Source organism: Ovis canadensis, chromosome 2 (genome assembly GCF_042477335.2).
Source record: "Ovis canadensis isolate MfBH-ARS-UI-01 breed Bighorn chromosome 2, ARS-UI_OviCan_v2, whole genome shotgun sequence".
NCBI classification, from domain to species: Eukaryota; Metazoa; Chordata; class Mammalia; order Artiodactyla; family Bovidae; genus Ovis; species Ovis canadensis.
The window spans coordinates 207,469,377-207,475,153 of record NC_091246.1 but is presented as its reverse complement, the minus strand read 5'-3'; the positions used below and the strand labels follow the sequence as shown (position 1 = coordinate 207,475,153).

Here is a 5,777-nt window from a genome sequence, read left to right as displayed (position 1 = left end):
GTGACTATAAGACTGACAATGATAAATGTAGTAATAGCAAAACAGCCAAGTTAATTATTAACTAAGTCCTATGTACAGGAGTTATGTGTCACTGTATATTTCACCATTTGTGGTCCCTAAAATACACATTACAATAACTTTGGAAGCTTAAAGACATTAAGTGACTTGCCCCAGGTCACATAAATGGTAGACCTGAGTTCAAGGCCAGATTCGTCTGACTTTGAGAGTCTGTCCTCTCTTCACTTTGCCATGCTGATTTTTCTTTTTCATGTCACTGTCACAAAAAAGCAGTGTGACAGAGTAACAATGGTGCTTTTATTTTTTATTTTTGGCCATGCCACGCAGCTTGCGGGATCCTAGTTCCCCGACCAGGGACTGAACCCAGGCTCTGGCAGTGAAAGCACTGAGTCCTAACCACTGAACCGCAGGGAATTCCTAAAAGTGATGTTTTTAGCAAATGCTTACTGCGGTATGATTCAACTATACTAAGCTGAATAATAATGAGATCCTTAGCACCTGGAAGCAGACTGAGTATTTTGGAAGGCAGTCTTCTTATCAAGGAAGTGATGACAGGGAAACAGGCACTGGATGGATGCTTGGACCAGGTGCCCAGTGATGTCCTCTTTCACTCCGGGCATCTAGGATGCGAATCCTCACAATATTTCTTTAGAACAGCTGCTCTTTCCGAAATGTGAAATAGAGGTAGAGAGCATTAAAGTGCTCAGGCAGGCTGCCTGTGATGTCACTTGTGGGGCTGGTAGTAAAACTAGAGTCTTTTACTCAGATATCATGTTCTATATGATGGATTTCACAGTTTCAACTATGTGGGAATGTCTTTTGCAGAGATTTTCCAAAGCCTGATTGGAAATTTTTACTACTGTTAAGTGTTGAAACTGTTTTTTTTTTTTTTTTTTTTTAAGAAATACTGGGAAATTTTTTTTTCAGTTGCGTATGTGTTTAAATTTTTAATTAACCACAGCTAAGGAAGTGGGTACAGCACAATATAGATTCAGTTTGTAAATTGCTGCTTATCTAACCTTCAGGGCATAGTTATGAGATCCCTGAGTCCCCCAGTCTATGAACAGGGTAGTGAGAAGATTCCACCCTTGTTTTTTACCCCCACATCTCTAGTGGGAAAGACAGGAAAATTTTAGAGAGAATTAAAGGCTCTCTAGTAAACAACTAGTATTACTTAGGATATGGTTTAAAATAATGGCTTAAGTAAGCTAAATGTTATTTCTTCCTTACGTACTAGTCCAAGCGTTGGCCATCTTGGCCTGATGGAGTGTGGGGGCTCTAGGTACCTCTGTCTTTAGCTCCACCACCCCTGGTGTGTTGTATGGATGATACCTTATCGTCCAAGATGGTTTATCACACACCACAGTCTAGCCTGTGGAATGGAGGAAGGGGCCAGGAGAGGGGATACCACTTTCTTTGAGGAGCATGTTCTGGAAATGGCACTTATCCCATTAGCCATAATTTGGCCACAAGGTCACTCATATTCAACTTTAAAAGAATCTGGGGATTAGAGTCTGTACTCTGGGTGTCTAAATGCCGAGATAAAATGTTTTTACATGGAAGAAGGGGAGAAAACCAGGGATTTGAGGACAATGTGAGCTCTGTTCCTTCTTTTAGTTTATGTCTCCACCACCTCTAGAAGTTCCCAAGGTCCTCGTCTATCAGGCAAGTCCATTGCTCTCATCTGTTGGGTGCTTAAGCATACCTTTTGTAAAGTGACAACCCTTTTATAAAGGCCTACATAGTCCAGTCATGGATGAGTGGAAGACCCAAAGAAGCACCATCCGACAACCAACAGTAATTAATAAAGGACTCCTGTTCTTAACTTGGGGCTTCCCTCGTAGCTCTCAGTTGGTAAAGAATCCTCCTGAATGTGGGAGACCTGGGTTCAGTCCCTGGGTTGGGAAGATCCCCTGGAGAAGGGAAAGGCTACCCACTCCAGTATTCTGGCCTGGAGAATTTCATGGACTGTATAGTCCATGGGATTACAAAGAGTCAGATGCAACTTTCACTTTCATTCTTAACTTACTTTTCTTGATAAATATAGAAAGATCTCATCATAATCCACAATAGTTTAAATTCCCCTTTCCTTCTCCGCTGGTTTTCTATCCTTGAAAGTTGCTCCCAGAAAAAGAAAGCAGCCTCAAATAAGCTTCTTATTTACCATAATTCCTTCCTTTCAACCCCCTCCCCTACCCATGTCTCTCTCTCTTATTTCTCCATTTTTCAACGATATATTTCAGTTAAATCTATCCCCCTATAAGCAAGAATCTCTCCACTTGAAAGGTAACAAGCTGTGCTCACTTCGGCAGCACATATACTAAAATTGGAACGATACAGAGAAGATTAGCATGGCCCCTGCGCATGTACACCCGTGGTGGATTCATTTCAATGTATGGCAAAACCAATACAGTATTGTAAAATAAAATAAAGTAAAAAAAAAAAATAAATTAAAAAAAAAAAAAAAAAGAAAGGTAACAAGCCAAGGTAGGAATAGCAAATATAGGTTTCCCCTTATCCAGTTGGAGAAGAAAGGAAACAAAAATGTCCCGTATGTACTCTCCAATCTATTTTCCACACAGAGGGAGCCAAAATAATTTTTGCAAATAGAAATTAAGATAATGCCACTCTTCTGCTTAAAATACTTCACTAGCTTTTCACTGTACTTGGAGAAAACACAGCTTCCTCTTCAGGGCAGACGGGATCTTGCATGCTTGGTTCTGCCTACCCCTCCTCACGCCAGGGTTCCACTCTCCACATTCCCTTTCCTTTGCTTTTCATCAAGATCTGCCCTGCCTAAAAGCTCCACATCTGCTGCTGCTTCACTTGAAATGCTCTCCCCTAACTTTGGCAACTCCGATTTGTTTTTCAGTTTCTCTAAACTGTTGTCTCTTGAGCTTACCTTGTGGCTCAGATGGTAAAGAGTCTGCCTGAAATGTAGGAGGCCTAGGTTTGATCCCTGGGTCGGGAAGATCCCCTGGAAAAGGAAATGGCAACCCACCCTAGTATTCTTGCCTGGAGAATTCCATGGATGGAAGAGCCTGGCAGACTATAGTCCCTGGTATTGCAAGGAGTCAGACATGACTGAGCAACTTCACTTTCACTTTTCCTTTCAACTTATAATGAAACAGATTTATTTCCTCTAATGGAATTCAGCAGGTATCATGACATATATTTGCATGTGACTCTATGGCTCAAGGGGTAAAAATCTGCCTGCAATGCAGGAGACACAGGAGACTCAGGTTCAATCCCTGGGTCAGGAAAATCCCCTGGAGGAGGAAATGGCAACCCACTCTAGTATTCTTGCCTAGAGAATCTCATGGACAGAGGAACCTGGCAGGCTACAGTCCAAAGGGTTGCAGAGTTGACTCAACTGAGCACACACGTGTTTTCTGTTTAATACCCGAATCCTTCACTAGGTTATAAGCTCCAGGAAAGCAAGGCACTGTATCATCTCCTCCGTGTGTCTAGACCTTTGTAGTGTTGGAAGATGAAATTCTTCCTATAAGCTTCTTATGAAATTGTGCCATATCTCCATCAATGAGATATATTTATTACTTCTCTTTCTAAAATTATTTTTTAATTGAAGAATAATTGCTTTACAGAATTTTGTTATTTTCTGTCAAACCTCAACATGAATCAGCCATAGGTTATTACTTCCTAAATGAAGGAAGCAGAACCTGCACTCAAATCTGGGGACTGATTAGAAAACACCCGTCTCACCTCTCTCTGCTTCTTTTCTATCAGCTTTCTGTTGTACTGTGAAGTCTAGGACGTGTTACCCAATAGCCCAGCTAGAGCTCAAAAGATGTTATTGTGTCAAATAAGAACACCAAAGCTTACCTGTCCTCAAGGCTTGTTAGGTCACTATCATATACCCTAACCTTTTGGAGTGGAGTGGTGTTTTAGTCTATACACTCATAGGCATATGTATTAGCCAGGATTCTACAGAGAAACAGAAACAATAGTATATACCTATATCTTATGTCTGTATATAGAGATTTTAAAGAATTGACTTCTGTAGGCTGCAAGTCCTGAATCTGCAGGGTGGGCCAGTAGACTGGAGGCCCAGCAAAGAGTGGGTGTGCAATTCAAGTCCAAACTCATCTGCTGCAGAATCCCTTCTTGCTCAGAGTTCAGTCTTTTGCTTTATTCAGGCCTTCAAAGCAGAGACATTACTTTGCCGACTAAGGTCTGTCTAGTCAAGGCTATGGTTTTTCCTGTGGTCATGCATGAATGTGAGAGTTGGACTGTGAAGAAGGCTGAGCGCCGAAGAATTGATGCTTTTGAACTGTGGTGTTGGAGAAGACTCTTGAGAGTCCCTTGGACTGCAAAGAGATCCAACCAGTCCATTCTGAAGGAGATCGGCCCTGGGATTTCTTTAGAAGGAATGATGCTAAAGCTGAAACTCCAGTACTTTGGCCACCTCATGCGAAGAGTTGACTCATTGGAAAAGACTCTGATGCTGGGAGGGATTGGGGGCAGGAGGAGAAGGGGACGACCGAGGATGAGATGGCTGGATGACATCATTGACTCGATGGATTTGAGTCTGAGTGAACTCCAGGAGATAGTGATGAATAGGGAGGCCTGGCGTGCTGCGATTCATGGGGTCGCAAAGAGTCGGACACGACTGAGCGACTGAACTGAACTGAACTACTGGTTGGATGAGGCCCACCAACATCATGAAGAATAATCTGCTTTACTCAGAGTTTACCAATTTAAAGTTTAATCTCATCCAAAAACACAGAAACCTCCGGAATAACATTTGCCCAGATATCCGGGCACTGGGGCCCAGTCAAGCTGATACATAAAATGCAATCGTAGTGTATAAAATTGTTCCTCTGAGGGAAGAAAAAAACTCTAGTGTTCTTTGAGAGTGAAGAGGTCCCCAAACAAAGAGCCTAAAGAGTATGGCTAGGGATAATGATGGCTGTGGAGGAAGGGTTGGCTGTGCACAGAACCCCAGGGTATCATTAGCTAAGGCAGAAATTAGACAGGTCAGAAGGAATCACAGGAGAGCAAGATGGGATAAAGGGGGAATACAGGGAGAAACAAAAGCCCTCAGCACAGGGACCAGTGGGCTCTCACCTACCTTTCAGGCCCAGAGGTTTGCTCCATTTGCACTGGCTGGCTGTAGTTGGCCTCCCCCCACCCCCCCTCCGTATTTAGCGATATGCCCATGGCTCCCTGCCACTAAGCTTATTTGGAAGCAATAGATAAATGTCAGCACTTAGAAGCTATGAAACGTCCTAACTGGCCCCCCTAGACTAATAAACATAAAAAAAAATCCTGATTCAGGCAGCTTGATGGGCTCATTGGTGAGAGAGAGATAAAGTTTCCCTTCAGGACATTTATAATTTACATAATAAAAAGCTTTTCACCTTCCAGTCAAGGAGCAAAATTAATTATTGTGGCCCCGTTACCTCTTGGAACATTTTTGCTTAAACTAGCAGGAACAATTTATGAACTCTTAAATGAGGGGTAGGGGCCTAGGATGGGGTGCAGTTAGGCTTGTGGGGAGGGGAGAAAGGCACCCCGCAGCACACTTGCCTGGATGTGCAGGAGGAGGGTGGGGGTTGCTCTCCATTTAACAAAGACATTTGTGGCCTGACCTGTCCTTTCAATGCATTCAGCACCAAATAATGTGCTAATGATAATGGACTTGGCAATCTGAAGCCTGTAATCACCTCCCCTCGGACAGATGTTGAATGGATGGTCACCAGAAGGGTTGTCTCGGTCATATCCTTCAGTCATGTCTT

The 5,777-nt window shown here is 42.9% G+C and overlaps 1 pseudogene; it reads left to right on the top strand.

Annotated features, from left to right (window-relative positions):
* Positions 1 to 2,314: 2,314 nt before the first annotated feature.
* On the top strand, positions 2,315 to 2,383 carry LOC138434840 (U6 spliceosomal RNA; annotated as a pseudogene).
* The last annotated feature ends 3,394 nt before the right edge of the window (positions 2,384 to 5,777 follow it).